The following is a 24686-nucleotide window of genomic DNA, read 5'->3' as shown; positions in this document are numbered from 1 at the left end:
ACGGCCAACGAACATAACGAAATTTCTAGAACATCAGTTGTCTAGGTTGTAATTTAGTCATCAATCAAATGTCAAAGTGACATGAACCAAATCAGACCTCTGAAGATGATAGCCACTCGTTCTAGCGAAACGTCAGGAAATAATTCCAACAAACGTCTACCTATGAATCCGAATAACTTTAGATATACATATAGACAGGTCATTCGTGAAAGTAGATTGTCATTAATGTCCACTTCGTGTCTTTGTTTTTTATTTAATTTTGCTCGTTACAATTGGATCTGTCCCATTAACCAATGGGTTTATTTTTTTTGTAATTAATTGTTAGCATTCGGGTTCGGTAATGTTATAATCGAATCGCATTTATGAAGAACAAATTACTAAAATAAATATTATTCTTTTCATTCTCTAGAGTCAAAATGTGTTTCTATCTTTTATCTAAATTCTGTTTCTCATATGTTGTACCATTTTTTGAGCAACATTCTTAGGAAGATTCTGTGATTAAGTAACTCTTTGATGACTATATTTTTCATTGAATGTTTTAGATAAATCAGTTTAACATTATCGATAATTTTCTCCAAAAAGTCATCATTGTTAAAATGTTGCAAAATCACTTTTAGAAGACGCGTATAAAAATAAAAATGAAATAATTTGAGTGATTTCTTTTTTCTTTGCATTGTTCTTTAAAATTTGTATACAAATTCTTCAGAATGTCATTCTATTGCATTTTTCACCACAGTGATTATTTTCTATCTATTTACAGTCATATTTGTCTTATCCAGTCGAGATGACCAGATGTCGCAGAATCGAAACAAGTAACATTTCTATGAAACTTGAGTAAATTAATCGTTTTTCCTTTCGCTGAAAAAAGATATATATACAATATAAATTTGAAATAACTCAGATAGACTTTTTTGTCAAGAGAAATAATTAAACTAAATTAGTCAGTCAGTTTTCTCTTAGAATTTTATTTTACCCTAGGTGTCATTTATTTGTATTTTTTGTTTTGCTTGTCATATTAGCCAAATAAGGGATGGTTCGCCAATAAACACTCAATATCTTGATGTTGTTGTGCTATATTTTTTATTAATTAGTATCTAGATTTGCAAGCTTCCAAAAAATATTTGGCCTTCCGTTTGGAGTGATGCACGCAAAATATCCACAGTGGCATTTGTTTGCAGGGAGTTTCTAAGAGAAGGGTAGTTTACTTGCGTTAAGACCGCCTTGTAAGTTTTGTAAAGTACTAAATAATTCTTTTAATCATCATTTTCGTATTATTGAAAAACTAAGAGGAAATATTGCAAAACGGAATATGGTGTTAGAAAAGAGATTGTACAAACAATTCGTTATGGCATCGAGTTTTATTAATGTCAACAGATCGCTTCGTACCTTCATCTTTTGAAATGTCAATCCTAACTGTCGTCTTACTGGGTTGTTTAACTTATCAATCTGTATATTACACCTTTTCATAAGTTCTTAAGAAGTTTGATATTACATTAAAATAAATTTTGTTCCACATGGGCGCATATCTTGTCATGTTGCGAGATTTTTAACAACTATTCTTATTCAGGTTCTCTATGTTACACCTCATTCTGTAAACAATTTGTTGCTAATGTAAAAATTAACGCTTTCGTGATCATTGTTTGAATATCTACATTTATTCGAGTTTGTAGGTCGACGTTGATTGGATTTATCGCTAATTCTGCCATACACGTTTCGGGGGAATTCTGAAGTATAACAAAATTACTCCACAAAATAAAAATGTCTGCGCCGTAAAATGGTCAATTTAAAAAATACGTTTTATCAAAAACATTGTCGCGGTAAGATCTTCGTTGATGTTCATTATTTAGTCAATATCGTTCACAATTTATCTTACATACATAATACATGAAAAAAATTCCCATATTTTACATTTAAAAATATGAATATTGTCCACTTTGATTTGACCTTTTAACGTTTATAGTTTGATTTTTTATCAAGAATTTCACATGCAATTTCTTCGTGTGTTGTTGGAAACCACTTTATATGACTCACAAACTTTGAAAAAAATATTAATTTGAATCTTTCTCAGTGCAATATTAAACTGGCCAACGAGCTTTCTATTAATATTGTTAGGTATAATATTCTGATTAATTAAGTTCTTTAAAAGATTCTGTTACAAATATTCTAAATTTTCAATATCAATTGATAGGGGCTAGTAGGTAGTTTTTAGATAGGGACTTTTTGTTAAATATAATTAACTATTATTAATTGTTTTGTGATCCCGGATTCGCACCAATCCTGATCGGTACATAGCCATTTGTTTGTCAGAAGTATTCGAAGAAATGAGGAATACATACAACCGAACAAGAATCATTCTACATCATGGTAATGTGGGCTGTGACACATCGAATCTCACAGATGACTTTTTGAATACTCAAAACATCGCACTGATGGAATATTCCCCGTATAGCCATTGATTTAGCAAGCTTTTAAACGCTTGTTTTGAAAGTACCATGTTGGGGTAAGATGGCAAAGTGCTTTGAAAATTGATTCACATAAAAAATTGTGTCAATCTTCATGGAGAATATTTTGAAAAACAAGAAACAATTAAAATTTGTTCATATACGTGTATCTCGAAACTGATCGAACATCCATATGTATCTTCTGACAGTCTTATCTATCATATTTGTCCAATACTTTAATAGTATTTGTACTTTGTTTATATTAATTGATGTATTTGTAATATAAATACGAATACTACATTTGTGTACAAACTTATAATAAATATTTAATTTTACATTTGTTAAGCTAGTTAGGCCTAAGATAGTTTTATTATTAAATTAAATATCATGTAAGACTTAGTTTTAATCCTAATATTAAGGTACATAGTAATATTATTGTGTTTTACTTTACTTTTAATTAATATTGTTAGTAATAAACAACTTTGTATAATTTCTGCGTTTTATTAAATAACACTGAATCCATAAAATAAATATGTATATATAAATTAACGAACGTTATTGAAATTACTGACAATCCGTTCTTTGCATCAATGAATTATAATGTATTTAAATTTTAATCAAGATATAAAAATATAATTACAATCTTTATATACCATTTTATCATCGAAGTAAATTAACCTTTAGTAACGTAGAATAGATAATTTATGTGTAAATTAACGAATGTTTTATGGTTTTTACTTTCTTAAAACATAGTTTTTATTAAGAACAATTCAAACAATTCGTCACAGTCTGATAGGCCTGATTAATAAAGGGATTAAAAACGATTAAACGACTGTGAATATCAAGAATTATATATTAATTCAAATTGTATATCAACAACAATGTTGAAAATTCGCATCGAGTTCCATATATTCAAGTTTATGTAACGCTATAAGAAACAGACAAAACTCTTGTTTACTTCGCTGCTAATGTATTATAAACATGTGGGTCCAAGCAGTTCCGTTCCGATTCAGAAACCGAACCGTGCCGAGTCCAAAGGTGCCGAACGTGTCTCACGAAAATATCAAGTTCAGAGGGCTGAACTGAATGGCCACACTGCGCGGTACACCAGTTACAGTATAATATACAGGAAGGTACTACAAATAATAAACATCGTTTCACTACATGTGCTGCCAGTTTTACTTTTCAGTCTTCTTTATTATGATACGGTGAGAGATTTATGTTCCTCGCTCTTAATATGACTGTCATAATTAGAATTTCCATACTCGGGATTTTTCCGGATATGTTTGGGTTTTAAGGGTGTCCTGGAAAGTCTGGTCGGAATTAGAAAAAACATCTAGGAAACCTGCAGTACGTAAAAATAGGGGAATCCAAATAAAATTAGTTTTTCCCAACAATAGAAACAATTCTTAGAATGACTGAACCTTTAAAACCTTATTTTTTATTGGACTTTAATTCCCTCTTCACATTATGTTAAATTTGCTTTTTAAAAATTATTTTTCGAAAGTGTACTTATACTTTCTAGATTCATTCATTTTTTATATCAGAATATTCAGCGTATCTATTGCCTTGATAGTTCGGTTGTTGAAACAAAGCTAATCCTTGAAAATGTCAACAGGTTAAACAGTAAATTTTGCAATGTATAAGCATTGACAGTTATTCAGAACTACTAAAAATATGTGAATTTTTTTTTGCTATTACACAATATGTAAATGTTGATCGAATATTTTCTTTAATTGAACATTTTCCTATATGAGGATTAAATTGAGATATCAGATATTAGAAACATATCACTAAATTTAGAGTTTTATTGCCAAAGAACTCAGACCCTCTTTTTTACCACGGAGAAATTTATATTTAGATATTTTTATATTATATATACTTAACATACTTTTTTGAAGATTTACTACTATTTTATATAAAAATTATCACATCAGCCGTTTTTATATCAAAATTTAGTTGTAAATTTATCTTCATTCAATTTCATTTTAATATATTTTAAAATAGTTTAATAATTTATTTATTTCAATATATTTAAGAAGTGCTTTGTTAATAATATTTAGTAAAATGAATGGATTTTAGCAACAAATTTTGACTGTCAGAATATATTCTTTTATAATCGATTTATCTATTTTTAATTAACTTTATTGGATTGTCTGGTTATTTTGTAAATTACAATTGTTTAAAATTGTTATGTATCTCTTTGTTATAAAGTTACTTAGGACAAATGAGAAACTAAACTGACATGAAAATTTACGAAAAAAGAAAATGGAAATAATCAGAAATACAAATATAAAAGGTCAGTTTCACATTTACTATTAACTTATTTTGTCGATTAAAGTCAGTATTTCAAATTTTGACTGTTCAAAATTATTATACACCTATAAATATGTATAATGAGCAATTATTTTTAGTCATTTAAATAATATCATTCACATCACAAGTCACCTTTTTGAATTAAATATCGTCATTATTGACAAATATACAATATTTTCCATTCACAATAGGTTACTACATAAATTATCTTATATTTTTCAACATAACTGTTATATAAATTCCAAAATTTAAATAAACTTTAAAAAGTGGTTAAAATTATATTATTAGCAATATTCTGGTCCATGTAGTTTGCAACCCTCAACTCTTTGATGTCACATGGGTGGTGTGTTCATCAGGAGAAACATAAAATGGCGTTTTGTGTTGTTCGGTTATTCTTTGCTCAGTTATTTATAATAAACCCTTTATATAAACTATAATAGTGCTTTGAATGGTATAACAATATTAATGTACTAAATAAACAAAACTGATTTTTTGTTTTTAGCATTGTCGCAAGAAACCAAGAAGCTTCTTCACTAAATTGTAAGTTTCTTAGAATAAATAAAAAATTAAACCAAGGAAGGAAATGAAACGAATCAGAAATGTAACTAATAAAGGTTTGTTTCACATTTATTATAAATTAATTTTGCATATTATCATATCGATGGTGTGTTTCTAAAAGTACAATTACAACCTAAATTTATAGGTTAACGTTTGTTGAAATTATTTCCCGACGTTTCGTTAGCACGAGTGGCTAGCATCTTCAGAGGTCTAATTTGGTTTGTGTAAACATTTTGGTTAACATACAATTTGAAGATACACAATTGCTTGCTTCAACAATTGGATATCATAACAGAATGATTAAGGAAACAATTAAAATTCATAAACAGAGAAACAACTTCAATAGAAAAGAAGACACATTGAAACTTGATAAAATTTGGACACCAGTATTCAAAAAGACTAAAATTGCTAAGCAGACAAGAATGGCCAACAAACAGAATAAAATTTCTTGAATAACAAAATTGTCCAAGTTGTCATCAGATCTTTGAAGATGCTAGCCACTCATCCTAGCAAAATGTCAGGAAATAATTCTAACAAATAAGGACCTACAAACCAGGACAAATATAGATATAGAAATGGCCACAAAACTTAACTTTTGCAATTACAACTGTTCAGTTTTATATGTAAATGTGAATGTTGGAGACATAGTCTAATAAGTTTTAAATTTTGTTTTATCATACTAATGGTTACCTTACAAAGTTTAACTGTTTAAAATTGTTGTGCATATGTTTAGTATAAATATTTATGCTTTATCACAAGTTACCTACAAGGTGTCTCTTCGGTTTTAAATATTGTCACAATTGGTATCAATCTAAAATATTCTTCATTCACAATGAGTTAGTATATAAATTATATTATACTATATTTTTTAACTTAACTATTATATAAAATTATTTTAAAAAATTGGATAACTAATATGGATTTTGTTTTTAGCATTTAATGAAGAAACTAAAATCCTTTCCACCTCAGTTATAAGTTCCTTAGCCCAATGAGATTAAACTGGCATGAAATTTTATGAAGAAAGAAAATGAAGTGAATTATAAACGTAAATATAAAAGGTTAGTTTCACATTTACTATAAATTAATTTTGTATATTATCATACTGAATGTGTTGAACTTGATGATTGTAATTGACTGTTCACTATTTTATTGTAAAAATAAAAATTTTCATTAATATATGGATAAATAAATGTTGGACATGTAGTCTAATACATTTTAATTTTTAAATTATACTTAAGGTTATCCTACAAATTTTAACTGTTGAAAATTCTTTTGCATCTGTAGCATATATATGTATGTGGGGTAATTAGTTTTAGTTATTTAAATAAGATTAGTTATCACAAGTTACCTTTAAAACATCTTTTTAGTACTAAATTTTGTCACAATTGACTAAGGAACTAAAAAGTTCTCCACCAAGTTGTAAGTTTTTCAGAACAAATGAATAATTAAACTGACATAAAATGTTATGAAAGAAGAAAATTAAGTATTTCCAGATTAAATAGAGGAGAATTTATTTTGGAGGACAATTTTTTTAAAACGTTAATTGCCGCAAACCACATTTTGATATCCTTTTCTAAAGACTTCGTATTTATTTCAAATAGAATAATTAAATTTAAAATTTTTCTTAAAAGTTCTTTCAGTTTTTAGCTTAAAATTGTCATAGTAACCAATCTAATTTTCAAATTCGTCTAGTTTTAAACCTTATTTGAAGACATTTGACGAATAATATAATATATAATCAATTAAATTTGTTTTATTTTCATTTTTATTCTCGAACTATGTTGAAAAAATGTCACTAATTTAAAATTTTCGTAGTGATTAATAAATTTTAAAGCATTTTAACAAATTTAAAGATATTTTTGAAGTAATTTGATTATTTGCTTTAGTGATTTTTGGCTTAAAATTGTAAAATTTCTAATTTGTTTATTGTCCAACATTATTTGCCAAATTTGATGAATGAATTTAATTAAAATTTTCTTACTAAATTTCAAATTTTTATGTTTTTTAACAAAATTAAATATATTTTTCAATTTTTTTTTACTGATTTTTGGCTTAAAATTGTAATATTACAAAATAAAATTTGTCTTATTTTAAACATTATTCAATGAAATTTAATGATTTTTTTATATGATTAATTGGTTTTGTTTCATTTTTTTACTTAATGTTTTTAATGTATTTAAACATTTTCAAGTATGTAGTATTAAATTGTCTTTAGCTAAGATATAGCTGGCAAATTATGATTTTTATCTTTAAACGTAAACGTGCTTTCATCTTCTTCCTATCCCTTCTTATTAATTAAAAAATAATGGAGTATGACTAAATTGATATTTTTGTCTTTAAAACATTTTTATCAATTGTACATTTATTTAAAAAGTTATATTAATCATTTTCTATGAATTGTTAAGTTGAGTCAGTTACAAAAATATTAAATATCACTTCTAAATTAATATTTTCTTTCTTTATCTTTAAATGTTTCTTTATTCTTTTTTTAATATTACTATTAATTATAATAAAATTAGAAATACACTAATTTTAGATTATGAAAATACATTCTGCGACGAAAATATTTCATTGCGACATTAAACCACCTTCCAGTAGTATTCCCCATGACTTTCAAATAGTTTGTGTAGAATTGTAATACACCATTTAGAAGGTCTTTTTATTTTCTCTTGTCAAAATTAGTATTGAAAATATAATTAAAATTAATCATCTTAAAATATAATAAATTATACTCGGTTACCAAGAACTAAATTGTAAAGTTTTTAGTGTGTTGTATTATAATTATATTTTTTATGTTTTTGTGTAATTTTTATTATTTTATTTTTAATATTAATTTTTAATAAACCATTTATGTATTGAAAATTAAGATATTCTCTACAATCCCCACTTCCTCTTTAAACATTTAAGAGTCATAATTATAATTGAAGAGGGTTTGTCATGGCGTTGACGTTTCAGGTTGTAATTGACCCCTGTTACTTGACTATCTATCCTAAAACGTTTGTTAATTACATTTTGAAGATAATTCGTAAATTGAAATATTGTATATATTAAGTATATAGTTATTATATTTTCTAAGGTTTGTGGTCTTTTTGTTTTAGGTATCAGGATCACTTATCCGGAAACCACTCGTCGAGTCTTATTTTCTTCAGTCAGTAGAACCAATTGATTGAATCAATCAACTAGCACACCACAATAATTGAAAACTTCCGAGTTAGAACTCTCAGAACATTATTAAAGTCTATACTCATTTGGAGATTGACATAAGCACGAATTGCTTAGAATCGTTTTGTCCGAGTTGTGGACTTTCATAAGTAATTTTATGTTTTTAGTATGCAATTTGTCACAGTGTAATTTATTCCTTCAATAGTATATACTCACTTGTGTACATGTTTAATTGTCCCAACTAAGGTTTATAACCTACTGCTCCTTAAACATTGGAGTTGATGAATTGACAATTCAAACATGTATCTAAAGGCTTAATTATTAACCCATTACAGTTTTTATGTAGTTCATGAGGCTTAATTATCTCTTATGCGTCAATTGGAATAAAGACATTTTCTTTTTACCTTATCGAGGGGTCAGAAGGTCATTTTAATGTGTTTTTGATTTAACATATGACACTGGACTGTCATCTCATTTAGTTGTGTTGAGTAATTTTACCTAATTTTTATCCTCGATGGATTATGAATCCTATTTACTATCTGTCCATGAGGATTTTCCTTAATTTTTCATTCTTTCATACTAAAGTTATGATTGTAAAAAAGTAACTGGTGTTTATAATAATTTCATTATGTCTCCTTCAAAGAATTTCTGAAAATATTTTTCACTAATAACGATATCATTTTTTTATTTCCTTTCTAATTATTAAATAAATCAAATTATTTTGAAAGTATTTTATGGCTGCCAGGGATTCTTTGTCATTTGTATTATGATAATATCACCCAAATTTACTGTGATTAATCCTCTAAATTTATGTGAGTAATAAAAAGAATTATTATTCATTAGCTGTTGAAATTTTGGTGGTGTAGATTTACCATTTTACCAAGCATATGCCTAAGATTGATCCTTTTCGGATTGTCATAAAAATAGTCATAAAAATATCGCATTCCCAATTGTGGACAGTGAATCATTTTTTATTTAATAATCGAATTCAGTGTTGGTGGCAATTTGTTATTGGTAAATTTCTCATTTTATATCAAACAACTTTTATCCTCCAATTTCGGACAACCTGCTGTTTGACTTTAAGGACCTAATATTGACGTATATGAATATATTCTTTACTTCAATGAAGTCTTATCACCCGAATTGTATGGGAAACCATGAGGAGACCTTTCTAAATAGGGAAATAGGCCTGTGTATTTTTTTGTCGCGTTCACTTAATGAACAATATGACACTGGAGATTTAAAAAGAAAACTAAATTTTCAATTACTACGTTCCCGATATTGAGTTTTTGAGAATGTCCCTTTTCTCACATCTTGAAGGATGATCTCATGTACTTAAAGCAGGCGTTACACTCGAATTTCTTGATTAATTAGTTATTCAACTGGGTGGACATTATTCGGTAACAATAGTGAAAGTGAACCTGAGTTAGTTGAAGAAGATAGTGTGCCTTGTAATTATACTAATCTGATTCTGTGACAAAAACCAATCATAATCTACGTTGTGGGAAAAACAAAAAAAGTCTTATTTTCTTTATTAAACATATCCTTCCACGCAGGGACCTTATCAATCTTATTAAATAAGTTCTAGTAACTGCGCTGCTACTGTAGTTCTACCTCGGCTGCCTATCCTTTTGAGTGTGTACCTCTCACTATGTAAACAATGTGTTACTTCAAAGGGTCCGTGATACTTTGCTTTCAACTTCCCTCCATTCTACAGCTGACTATTTTCAACAACTTTATCACTAACAACGTATGGTATTGCCGGAACTCTTTTCTTATTAAAGTCTCTAATTGTTTTACTAGTTACTTAGCACACGCGACAATGAGCTTGTTGCCTAAGTACTTCAGCCTCCACGTCACTGATCTGTTTTGGCATACTATTCAATAGTTCCCTAGTTGCTTTCAGACGTCGATTTTCACCAAAAATTAACATACATGGCACCAATTTTGTTGTTTTGTTCACAGTTTTTCATAAAACATCTAAAATATCCATCCAGTTTTAAAAATTGACTAACACCTTTTATATCTGTAAGAGCTGAACTTTTCGCGAAGTAGGTTTTTCAGTACCTTTTTCTATTACAACAACTAAATATTTAAAACAAATCTGCCCTTCGAAAGGGCACCAATAACCTTTCTTAAGTCTAAAATTATCAAACCCCTAACGGATTTGTCGTAATTAGACCGGGTTTCCAGAGTGACAGAATTATGACCGGAGGAAAGGGTGGTATGATTGACGATGTCAACTGCGAAAGGAATGTTTTTACAGAGAAAAATCGTTAGGATATCGGAATCCTTCATTACTTGAAGACTCGTCACTGTAGGTGGCGTCTAATTTCTTTCTCTCTGATGTTAATTCAGGATCGCTATCAGAGGGTGCTGCCAATTTCGTTTCGGCTCTCCCAAAATAAACATAAAGGCAATGGCTAGTCATCGTTCGCCAAAAATCGCCTCAAAACGTGTTTTAATCCCTCTATTTTAATGGAACACAACTTACGTAGATGTTTCAGGTAATGAGTGGCTACCATTTTGGCAGGCGAACTTTTTTTCCTCTCTTGGGAACACGATGCTTTGTTTTGAGGGCCTTGTGGATGATCGTTAGATTGTCTGTGAATTTTCCGTCATAGAAACATTTTCTGCCATAGGGACGTTTCCATTATTCACAATAACTACCGCAGTTGGCGCATCGACGTTTGCGTTTTCTGCAAACTTTTTTTTCTATCAGTGTTTATGATTATTACTTCCCCACATATTTTCTTCCCATTCTTGGTGACCTTTACAACCGCCAGTTCCTCCATTTCTCCCACATCCATATCTCCTTCGTATTTTTTGATTATCCGTTCTTCTGTATCTACTCTTTTACTTAACATTCCTATACCGCCCTTTTTATCCTTTACCGACGCATCTACATATATATCTATTCTCCTTCCTATCCAGGGGGATAGGAAGAGAAAGTGGGGACTCTCCTCCTCACTGTCCCCTCTCCATTTCGTACCTGGATGTACTCGTTCTCCCATCTCCAACTTTTCCGTCTCATTTTTCTTCCTTCTCATTTCGTTGAGGCTCTTCCATAGTGGTGTATACCCTGCAATCACCCTCAGTATTTGAGTTGAGACCGCCCCGTAAGCAGTGGTTATTGCTTTCAGGGCTCTCCATGCTGTCCATTATCTTTTTCATTTTTTCTTTTTTCCGCTCCGCTGCGTAGAGTACCATGGCATTACTGCCGCTTCATATATCTTTTTTAGAACTACCTGTCTGCGATTAGATATAACTGAAAAGTCCCGGGCCTAACAAAGAAATCACGGTTTTCTTTGTTCAAAATTAGCTTTATTCATCAATGCAATCTCCATGCAGTAGTCGCTGGGAGCCAAGTTTGGCGAATGCGGTGGATGTGGGAACAATTCATGTACTTTTTGCCATACTGGTACACAATAATTTGTTCGTGGTTTATTTTCTTTTGTTTAATGATACGGCTTTTCTAGGTTTTGAGGTGTGTTATTACTCCATATTTTGTTACCCATTCTTGATATTTAACATTTATTGTTTTACCAAATTTTTCACACAAGGGAATAAATTTTGTGCAGCAACTATTACAAGTTTGCTCTAGTCAGCGTTCATTGTAACAATCGCAGCAGGGTGTAGTCAATATGTATCTCTGTCAGTAACTTTTGGAACTACCACCCAAAAATGGTACGAGCCTTGAAAAAGTTGATAATAGTTCTAGAGCCCATCTTCCAAAAATTTTTTGTTCCCTTACATTTTTTTCTATATTCTTTTTACACAGTTCTTATTCGACTGTGCATATCATCTTCCATAAATTCTTCCACTAAATGCAGTGGTCGATATCAAGCACATTTTTTCTTATAATATTTACTTCATCCATCTCATAATAATAACAATGTTTATTATTATAATAGTTATATCAGAAATATAGGAGCCTTCTGTAAAATTCGTGCGGAGCCACCTCGAGGAACATGGAAGCGTAGCTTATCCAGCAACTGTGAACAATCGATAGTATTACGTAACAGCCCAAGGAGAAACTTAAAAATACTGGTGTGGCGACTCATGTATAGAGAGTTAGTTTCGCAGACGTTGAGCAGTACCTCATTGTCAAAGCCCCTAGGCAGATAACTAGCGTGTTGTAGAAAATAAATGTATTTTAAAACCTTTGGTTGAACAGATTCATTTTCCCTTATGTGATTTAAATAAATGGGGTTCCAAATTGGAGAGAACGAACAAGAGAGTTAAACAAGGCCCTCAGTGCTCAAGCTAGCAAAATCCTTTCTAAATTTCTAAAAATAAATCCATACGTTCTGTAGGCTTTTGAAACAATAGAATGATTGTGTTCAATGGAAGGCATTTTAGAATCAAACATTACACCTAGATCTCGAACAGAAGTATCACTCAGTAGATGTTGTTCGTAAGGAGAATACAAAAAAACTTCAACAGACCGACTCCTGGTAAAGCGGACAACTATATATTTATCCGTATTTAATAACAATCTATTGTTAATACACCATGTTTGAACCGACTGCAGATCTTGTAGCTTAAAACAATCCTCACTGGACCGAATATGATAATATAGTTTAACATTATCTGCGAATAATAGATGTTCACATTTTAAAGTTTCTACAATGTCATTGATAAAACTAAGGAAAGGTAATGGTCCCAAATTGGAGCCCTGAAGGACGCCAGATGTGGGATTAACAGACTCGAAGATGTATTTCAGATGTATGTCTGAAGTCATCCGTACTTTATTGAGGAATTAATCACTTCAGTGGGCAATTTTGTTTCAACCGGTTTTGACTTAGGTGGTGAGTGGAAAATGTCGTCTAGCAATGGCATAAACTGCAATGATATATTAATATAATATAATAATATATTAATAGAAGTCTCTTCAACTGATTCTTTCTTTGCTTCAGTTGTCAAACTGTTTACCTTCCATTTAAAGCATTCCAGCCTCTTGTATGTCTTAAATTTATATTCCAACTTCTCATTGTTTTCTCCTAAATCGTCGGAATTCGGCGAATTTTGTAATACATCTATTAGGGGCACTTCTAAAGTCACCCGTGCTTTATTGTGGAATTTATTCGCTTCAGTGGGCAAACGCTTGTAACACCACTTGAATCATGTTAAAATCTGGTATTACCCCCTCTGGCTCTAATGACATCATAATTCTGTGTAGGACGTTTCTATAAAACACTTGACATGATTCCGAATACATTTTCCATTACTCTTCGATAATTAAAAATTCTTTGGAAACTTTCTTTGGGAAAATATCCAGAAAAAGGTTTTATTAGATTTTCACTTAGAGCCAATCATCGTCACCAATAGAAAAATATGGGATACATTTTTCTGTCGATTCTAAAGAAGCAGGTTGTGGAAACACGACACGCAGACCGAATTTAGCGATTAAATCTTGTACAATACGATTCGTTCTTTTGGACAAATAAATTGATGGTTACTGGTACAACTTATTTATTTAGTCGGAAGTTACAAATGTTGTGGTGGTTGGTTGCTCAAAACATTGTTTTGTACTAATATCTATAAACTAATTATACTAACAAACACATTTTTCAAAAACAAACGTTTTAAAACGAAAAAAAAGTATAACATATAACTTATACGTTATTATTGGTATTACATAAATTTAGATTTCGGTACAATATTTACTGATGAAAAATGTAACAAAAATTTAATATTCCCGAATAACCAAAATATTAAATAAATATTAAAAATAATATAGTTTATTAAAAACAATTTTAATATTCGTTGTAACCACCATTGGCGTCTATTACTGCTTGTAAACGCTGGCCCATGGAACCAACGACATTCGTACAATAATTAGTGCTCCTGACGTTCCCCCAGACTTCCAAGCAGTGTGCTTGCAAAGCCTGACAGTTGCGTTCATTCCTGTTGTCCCACCTCTGGCTCTCTCTTGACGAGACCGTATACTTTCATTTTCTTTTTAGACATTTACATAATCCATACTAATTTCAAAATTGTACTATGGATCTAGAGTACCATTCAGATTCACATTTTCTTTAATGAAATAATAATTTTCCTGGGGGGCCTACTGTACAACACAGATTCGTATTTTCATAAATGAAATAGTCCTTTTTCTGGGGACCTATTGAACAATCTAGATTCACTTTTTTACAAATGAAAAACAAAAAATAAAATAAAGAAATCGCAGAAACATAGTATGTTGCATTAAGGCTGGACACACCAAATATCAGTTTGATATATATCAACTAACCCAACCATATGACGTATTGATATATATCAAATTAATATTGGGTATACCCCCGTTCTCATCAATGACTGCTTGGAGTCGCTGGCCCATAGAAGCAGCAAGATTCTCGCAGTAGTTCCGACTTCTAGTTTCCTCCCAGACCTCAATGCAATGGTTCTGCAAGGCCTGGGAGGTGCGCTCATTTCGATTCTCCCATTTTTGTACCATGAGCCCCCAAAGGCTCTCAATAGGATTTAGATCCGGAGACTTTGGGGGCCATGGTATTCGATTTACCTCGGGGTGCTGAAGTAACCATTCCCTCACAACGTGCGCACGGTGTATTGGGCAGTTATCATCAACAAAGTTTATTACAGGCATGTCTTCTGCCGAATACACCGCGCGCACTGTAGGCAACATTACTTCATCCAACACCCCGAGGTAATCGTCGGAACAGGCGCGAGGCGGAAGAAATGCAAGTTCTCCTGGACCAGCAGCACTCATCCACCCCCAAAGATTTACGGATATTCTTCCGGAACGATTACTCGGTAAGATGTGGTTTTCATAATACCGAGTACCATTCCTTCGCCAAAGTTGCAACCTCCCATGATCCGACGACTTGAAACATTTTTCATCTGTAAAAATTGTTGTATTAAAATCAAAATAACGATACTGCTCCGCAAACTCTAGACGTTTTTCTTTATTTACGATTGAAAGTTGAACCTTTCTTGCTGGCCTACGGTTATGTATCCCCTCTTGGTGTAATGCCCTCCTGACCGTTAGGGCACTGACGCCAAATTCTGCTGCAAAATTTGACGTGCAAGTAAACGGATTTGCAGTAACGGCATTTACCAATTGCCTCCTTTGGACTTCTCCTATTAGAGGCGGCCGGCCCGTCCGCGGCAGAGCGGTTACCCGGTGTTCCGCCTCATAATTTTTTTTCCACCGCCGTGCAGTTTCTCTCTAAAAGAGAACGGAAAAATTAGTTTTATTTAAAAAAAATATGGTTTTTATATTTACCCAAATGATACCATTGACGTGCGGTGTTCCATAAAGTTTAAAAAACCTCGAGTGTAGATATTAAATAAATATATAGATTAGGTTTTCATGTTATATAATTTTGTAATTACTATTATTTAATATTTTTATAAATAAACAAATTAAATACCAATATTGTAAATAAAAATAAAAAAATATAAGATTTAAGATATAAGATATTTATTGAGTAAACATATATACAGTCAGCGTCAGATCTGCAGTTACACCTCGAATTCAAATTCGCTTGCGGTGCATTGTCGGCCCACTCCGCGTGTTTATGATAACTGATTAAAAACAATTAATCTACCTCGCACTGTCGAAAGGTAAAGATGCCTCGAAACATTTCTGATGAAACGCGAATGCGAATTATATTTTACACGAACAAGGGAACAATAGTACAGAGATATGTCTAAATTTAAAATTCTAATTATCACTAATAACGACTATTTTGTTTTTCATTTTTTGAGAATCTTGTATATGAGAAACTGCTCATAATTATTTGATCGAATTCAATTTTAGTTATAATTTTAATATGGATCATAATATTTATAACATGAATTGGGTGGTATTTAAACTTTTAAACAATAGTAAATTTGAATTATTCATTAAATTAATTTATTTACAATATTTTTCATGTATCTTGATCAACAAAAATAAACCATATAAAATAAAAAATATAAAAAAGTAGAACTAAACCAATAATGAAAAATCAACATTACTTATTTCAAAATATTTTCAAAAACTTCTATGGCTTGTGAGATTGTAGTTTTTTAATTCAAAATAGCTTGTCTTAATGGAACATATTATTTAGTATATCCAACATCCAACCTCACTAAAATGTAAGATTTCTTTTTAATATTAAACAATACCAATTATATTTTATAATTTTGTATTTATATATTATGTTTCATTTTAGTTGTTATTTATAGAAGTATTATACAATATTTTTTGTTCAAATAGACATTTAATATTAATAATTTGTTTTGTTAAATATATTCTTATTTTTGAATTTATTTGTTTACATTAATTATACATTTAACTTTTAATACGAATACTATATGGCAAAAACTTTCGTATGATAGAGTATAATTCTTAATTACCAACATATTATATAATAATTGAGTAAAATACCTTTTAAAATAAATATATTTGAATTAGGTCAACAATTATTATACGAATTAAACAATAAGAACTGTAACTATAAAAAAGTTGTATACATTAATATTCAATTCAAAATACATAACGTGAATAAGCAATATTCTTAATTTGTCAAAAATTAATGTTGCGAATCTGCTGCAAAAACACATCTAAAAACATTTATTTACTGTGTCACAATTGAACACTCGCGCAGTTTTTACTATTATCCCCTCCAATCTCACACACTCGCCGCAAGCGAATATAGCCTTTAAGGTGTAACTGCAGATCTGACGCTGATCGTACTATATTAGTTATAATAATCTTTATTCATTCATCGTTTCACATATTTTGTACTTTTTTATTTATTTAAATTGTTTGAGATTCTGTACGTAATATTATACAAATATATAGATATTTGAAAAAAAACATGAATAAATGGAATTACTAAATTATATGAGTTACCTAGTTTTTAAAATTATTTTATACTTTCACTATTTTGACATATTTTTCTCAACAATGGATTTTTCAAAAATTATTTATACTAATTTTTATTATAATTATAATATTTATGTCTATATGTGCATTTTGTATTCGGAACGTTACTGCTGTATATATTAGACGCGTCTTTTTTATATCGCATTATTAAAATTGAATATACGAAACTAACTACGAATCTACAACATTGTTGTTGATACATAATTTGAAATTAATATGTGATATATAATTCACAAAATTCATGTCGCGTTTCGATTCGAAAACCAATACGTAGTAAAACTAAAACGAGCACTCGTTCCTAAATCTAAACTCTCAGACCCCAGAAAGTCGGTTTCCAGAACGGCCATAATGTTTCCCAGTTCACAATTCATTTTATAATCACAAAATTGTATTTATTTTATTGTATGGAACATTCATTTGCAATATAAATTTTTAAAATTAAAATACTTGATAACAAATGTTATATTATAATGAGAAACCTAAAACATTAAATTATATATAGAGGATTCTCTTCCTTCGCTACATATAAAATTCACTAAACTCGAGATCTTTTTAAAAATATCATGCAGTTTATCCCTGAACTATATGTAGAGGCTCTCTTCCTCCGCTACATATACAGTTCCTTAAAAAATAAATAATAAAAATAAAATTGTTGTACCAAACCGAAAAACAAAAAAAAACGCACCCAAACTTTGATATCAACAAAGATATACAACACTGGGGACATAAACATATTCTCCCAATTTTAGTTCTTACCGAAATATTTAGCTCTCTAGCTATTTCAGAAATATTCTTTCCTTGTTGATTTAAAAAGACAATTTTAAGGCGTTTTTCCTCGTTTAAATTCATGTTCGCTGTACAAAGGTTCGCATTCAATTGACAACACGTTTAGGAATCGCATCTTACGATGTGGTGGGGAGTCGGCACTGCCGAGACGGTAGTGCACGGTAATACAGAATGTGACCGTTTACGGCCTGACGTCAGGAAAGTGGCAGACCACTTATGAACGCGATAGTACATCATCTAATTCCTTATACCTTTATTTTCATCTTATGGTACAGAAATTTAAAGTAACACAATATTAACTGATTGGCATTTATTACAAGAAAATACCAAAGATTCAACATGTGGATCACTCAACGAAGTTGAACACAAGTTGACTGTTGATCTTCTTCAGTTTCCTTTCCGTGATGTCGCGGTTCAACATTTTCGGCTGGGGTAGGCAACCAGAGTACACAATATTCCGGTTACAAGCGATAATTTAGAGTATTCACAGCAGGTTCATGTTCTGGAACTTTATTCATTTTATTTATTTTATTCAATTTGCACATAATATACCTAATAAATAATATAATTAATAAACTAATAAATAATAACTTAATAACTTAACCTTCCAATCCAGCTTGGTGGATTTTTTTTGAGTATATTTTCAATTTCAGAACTAATCCATTCACCTTTTTTTAATACTAGGATAATTATAGCAGTTTTCCATATATAGGAAGGTATTAGGACTCATCCACCCCCAAAGATTTACGGATTTTCTTCCGGAACGATTACTCGATAAGATGTGGTTTTCATCAAACCGAGTACAATTCCTTCTCCAAAGTTGCAACCTCCCATGATCCGACGATTTGAAACATTTTTCATCAGAAAATATTGTGATGCTAAAATCAAAATAACGACACTGCTCCACAAACTCTACACGTTTTTGTTTATTTTTGTTGGAAAGTTGCACCTTCTTTGCTGGCCTACGGTTATGTATCCCCTCTTGGTGTGATGCCCTCCTGACCGTTGTGGTACTGACGCCAAATTCTGCCGCAAAATTTGACGTGCAAGTAAACGGATTTGCAGTAACGGCATTTACCAATTGCCTCCTTTGGACTTCCCCTATTAGAGGCGGCCAGCCCGTCCGCGGCAGAGTGGTTACCCGATGTTCCGCCTCATAATTTTTAATCCATCTCCAGGCAGTTTGTCTCTAAAAGAGAACGGAAAGATTCGTTTTATTTCAAAAAATTTATAGTATTTATATTTACCCAAATGAGTGTAAATATTAAAAACATGTATAGATTAGGTTTTCATGTTATATAATTTTGTAATTACTATTATTTAATATTTTTATAAATAAACAGATAAATTAAATACCAATAGATAGATAGATAGATTTATTGGTGTTTAAAATCAGATACAATTTTTAATTTTAAGTCAAAAAAAAAAATAAAAAGATAACTGATTGGATACAACAAGAGATGGATTACAGATGGTAAATACATGTATAATACTAAGGACATCAATAGGTACAGACTAAAATTAAAATTGTGGACATATCAGAAATTCATTAAAATAATAAAATTCGTGTTTTAAAAATAAATCTTTGGTGCGTTTTTTGAATTGTTCAAAGTGCAGGCTTTTCACAGTTACAGGTAATTTATTATAGAACTTTGGAGCATAATACATAGTGGAGGTGCATGACTTATTTAGACAAATATTTGGTAGACATAATTGATTCTTATTGCGAGTATCATAGGTGTGAATGCTGCCGTGGTTTCTGTATGTGGTTTCGTTTAATTTTGCATATAATAAACATTCGAGTATGTAAATTGAAGGCAGCGTTAAAATTTTAAGAACAATAAATGCTTGTTTAGCATCTGCCCTATAATGTAATCCTGTTAGTATTCTTAATGCCCTTCTTTGAAGAGAAAACAGTCGGTCTGCATGACTTGAGTGACCCCAGACAAGTATGCCAAACGCAATATTGGAGTGTATAAACGAGAAATATACAAGCATTGTACCTTCAGATCTACATTGCATTTAAGTTGATTGAGTAGAAATATGTTTTTTATTAATTTGTTTGCTACATATTCGATATGATCCGCAAATGTCAACCTACAGTCAATAAATATGCCCAGAAATTTTGTTGATTTAATATCATTTGAATTTTGTCGTACTGAGAATATCATATTTTCAGTTTTGTTTTCATTAAAACTCAAAGAATTGGCAAGAAACCAATCTTTTAGGATTTCAACATTTCTGGACATCTTCAAGTGCAAGCTGACTAGTGAATCACTTTGGCACGATATAGATGTGTCATCAGCAAATAGAATCAACTCATTTTCATCTGGAATTGGTATATCATTGATATAAATCAGGGGTACTCCCTTTGTAACTGTTTTTTTACTGGAAATCTTCCCCCAACGTATGTTTGTTGATATCTATTTGTTAAATAACTAGTTATAAGATTAATACTCGGTCACAACTCCATAGTACTCTAGTTTGGAAATCAATGCCCGATGGTTCACGCAGTCGAGGCTTTACTGAGATCACAAAAGGTCAATCCGCCTCAAAGCCTTTGATTATATAATCAATAAGATTTATACAGGCTTTGGTGGTACTTTTTGCCAGTGCTAAATCCATATTGATTTTTTATGAACAGATTATTATTTATTTATATTTTGTGAGTTGTGATCTTAGAAGTTGTTCAAAAATTTTGAATAAAGCAGGTATCAACGATATGGGTCTATAATTGTTTATATTTTTTACATCCCCTTTCTGAAAAACTGAATTAACTTTACATATTTTAAAACAGTCCGGGTATATATAATATTGTAAATGAAAATAAAAAAAAATAAGATTTAAGATATTTATTGAATAAACATCTATAATATATTAATTATAATATCATGCAGTTTACCCCTGAATTACATGTAGAGGCTCTCTTGCTCCGCTACATACACAGTTCCTTAAAGAAAAATAGTAAAAATAAAATTGTTGTACCAGACCGACAAACAACAGGAAACCTAGTAGAACGTCCCCAAACATTGATAACAACAAAGATGTTGAGGACAGAAGCACGGAGATTTCTGGCGGGAATCCTTGCAGATTCTGCCAGGGAAGTGATCTGGAATTCCTTCCTGATCTGGGAATTTCGAACATGATATGGAATGCCCCGGGAAGTCCTGAGCGGTCGCATACATGTTCCTTCGAGTCGAGGAAGACTTTCTGCGGTACCCCAAATTGGGGTTGCATAAGTGGCAATGGAATGGATAATTGCGTTGAAGACACGCAATTTGGTGGGATGGGAAAGCTTCTTACACATGAAGAAAGATTGATTTGATTTGGTGTGACCAGGAAAGTTTCCGGTCAATGATTACACCAAGATACTTGGCTTGGGGGCTCCACTCAATGAAATGGTCATTGATGTGGATTTTGGGAGGGTTGCGTCGCTTATCCGAAATTAATAAAGCGACAAATTTGTTGGCGTTTATTTCTAAATGCCACTTAGAATACCAGTTCAACACTTCGGGAAGGAAGTGCTGGATATAGTTTCGGGAGTGTAGTACAGCAGGTGTGTACGAAATCAGGGCAACATCATCTGCATATGCAGCTGTGAGAACTCTGAGGTCGGTCGGGAAGTCACAACAGTATTGTTATTGGGTAATTGGGTTCAGATTGGGATTGGGAGGTTTGGGTCACAGAAATCTCCTGTTGGAGAGCAGGAGATTGTGCGGGGGCGGAAGTGGCAGCGGTTGCGGGAGGTGCAACCACTTTGATGGAAGTTATTTGGGAGTAGGAGACTCCAGAGGTGACAGGGGCCATGGGGGGCTTGGGGACCGTAGTTTGGGAGGTGGAGGAAGATTTGGATTTATTGGCCTTTGGACAGCCTTTATAGTATGCCCTGTGTTCGCCAGAACAATTGGCACACTTGGGCTTGGATTTGCCGTCTGCAGATTTTTTGCAGACAGACGTGGCATTCCTTCGGGTACAGAAATCGCAAACCCAATGGGCATGGCAGTAGTTAGTCGTGCGGCCTTACCGTTGGCAACGGCCACACTGGGGAAGGATGGAGGAGGGTTTCTTTCTTTCAACTGTGTCGCGGAGACCCGCCACAGTTGTAAGATCGAAGATTTTTTGGGATTTTTCATCCCGAGAGAGGTGGACGACCACGAGGGGCCAGAGGGTAGCGCCGCGGCGCATACGGTGAACATGCATCACCGGGAGATCGTAGGAAAGTAGTTCATTACGAACATCTTCCTCGGAAACGGCTATGTTAACACCTCGGATGACGGCGACAAGAAGTTTGTCAGCCGGCAACTGGAAGGTGTTATACGGGATTTCTTCCTGTTCAAGGATCCTCGTGAGATTACGATGGAGGCCTTGGCCTCGACCAGGGAACATAAAGAGCCAAGCTCTTTAATCAGGGCGGCGATCTGCTTTTCCTGGAGGGAGATCTTGCCCTCAAGAGACACGATGATCTCTTCTTGGGCATCACGAAGAATGCCCAAGAGAAGGATACCTGAAAACTACTAAGAAACTACTTCACAGCCAAAGCGTGTCTGGTCTAAAAAGAAATTCAATTTAGTTTATTTCATAAATTTCTAGTGTTTCGTCCGGTCTCAGGAATCTGTTAATATAGTGCCCATGTCCTGTCACCAACTGGGTTGCTTTAACGCCAAACCACAATTGTCGTCCTCCGTGTCTCGGTCCCAGTTTCTTGCCAGGTGCGCATGATGTCGTCGTGAGCATTTTTTTTCCTGGTTTTGTGACGTGTGCAGGTGAGGTGTGAGGAATGAAAGCCTAGGACTTCTCTGGTTGTCGCCTCCCTCGCATGTTTGTCCGCTATTCTGTTAAGGTCGTTTGTTGCTGTGTGGCCTTGTTTCCACACTAACTGTGAGGTATGATTTCTGCGGTGTCGTTTTTGTATTTCTAGTTGTATAGTCCTAATAAGTTTCCCTGTCGTAGATTCTATTTGCTATGTCTTGTGGTCTGATGTGTGTGTGTCTAACTGTGTTGGGTCCTCAGTGGTTTTCTCTCAGCGAGGGAAGGAATGTAAATTCCTATCCCTGTCATTCCATGTCTTGTGGACGCGTCCACAGCAATGGTGGTCCACTCGTTGTCTCTCACCCTTGTGGCATATGTAATGTGTGCCTCCTGCCTAGTGGTAGGCCTGTTCTATCGAATTCGGAGTCTTCCCATCTATCATTTTGGTTTTCAATGGCTTGGAAACAACCCTCCATTTGTGTAATCCGCAGTATGTAGTCCCTCTCTGAAGCCGTATTGAGTCTTGCTTATCTGTCTGTCAGTTTCGAGAGGAATGAGGGCAAGTTCTCCTGTACCAGCGGCACTCATCCAACCCCACAAATTGATACAAATCCTAGCCGATCTAGTATTCGGTATAATGTGGTTTCTCTGATATCAAGTACCATTTCGCCGCCAAAGATGTAACCTTCCATGCTGTGATGACTAGAAGAACTTTTCGTAACAAAAAAATGGTAGTAGAAAAATTAAAATTTCTGTATTCGAGGGCAAAAGCCAGTCTTTCCCTTTTGTTTCCTTCAGACAGTTTAATTTTTGTAGCGGGCTGACGATGATGTATACCTTGATTATGGAGGGTTCTTCTTATTGTACTTACTCCGTACTCTGCAGCTAAATTCGAAGTTCGTTGAAACCCGTCTTCAACAAACGCATTCATCATTCTTTCTGTTTGGCCTGCCCCTATCAAAGGTGTTCTCTACCTGGGCGCGATCTGTTGGTGGTACGATTTTCTGGCTCAAAATTCCTAATCCACCTTTGAACAGTCACCCTATAAAAATCATGATTTATTTTTAAACTTGTGACAAAGTAAATATATTATTAACCCATGAGTTCTCTATATGTTCTTCGAAGTATATGTTTATGAGGTCCAGGGTCGCTCTTTCCTTTCTAATAAGATATCGGAAGGTCGTAGGGTCTGTTTCTATAATCACATTTTCTTTGTAGGGGTTTCTGGTCTTCACCGCTACAACTTTTGTGTTTTCAAAGTTTTCCTCAGTAAGCCTCTGTTTTATATCCTTGTTTTGTCTTATTGGTTCCCTCAGAATATCTTCTTTCTTGTGGTCCCTCTCAACGCCCTTAATTATTGATTGCGGCTGAGGGTGCTTTGGATTTTTCACTGTTATGTTGTGTTGTTTTTGAAGGGCTTCCTTCACCTTATTTTCTTGATCCCTGTCTGTGCTTTGTAAAACCACCGTGTCCCCCTGCTTCTTTTTACGGTCCTGAAGATTTCGTCTAATCCTTCTCTTTCTAGAGCTTCCCTGATCGCGACCGTTGGTGTTCTCGTCGCCTCCTTCGATTCCTATTACGAAATTGGGTCGCCGTAGACCCCGACCCCCTCGCCTATTGGCCATTGGTCGCTCCCTGTCATCACCCTCAAGCTAACAAAACCACCACCAAAGAAACGCATCCAACCATATACCACACTCCGAAAAATTAGCGAGTTTTCCCCATTCTACATTTTCCTTTATTATTCATTATTACATCCTTTCCTCTATCTCTTT

At 32.7% G+C, this 24686-nt stretch overlaps 1 long non-coding RNA gene across 1 annotated transcript; it reads left to right on the top strand.

Annotated features, from left to right (window-relative positions):
• Positions 1 to 5102: 5102 nt before the first annotated feature.
• Positions 5103 to 10081, top strand: LOC126265883 (uncharacterized). Its single transcript, XR_007548365.1, has 4 exons — positions 5103 to 5208; positions 5260 to 5371; positions 6249 to 6373; positions 8414 to 10081. It is a non-coding gene; the product is annotated as an uncharacterized LOC126265883 (long non-coding RNA).
• Positions 10082 to 24686: the final 14605 nt, after the last annotated feature.

Source organism: Aethina tumida, chromosome 6 (genome assembly GCF_024364675.1).
Source record: "Aethina tumida isolate Nest 87 chromosome 6, icAetTumi1.1, whole genome shotgun sequence".
NCBI classification, from domain to species: domain Eukaryota; kingdom Metazoa; phylum Arthropoda; class Insecta; order Coleoptera; family Nitidulidae; genus Aethina; species Aethina tumida.
This window is presented reverse-complemented; position numbering and strand designations above follow the sequence as displayed.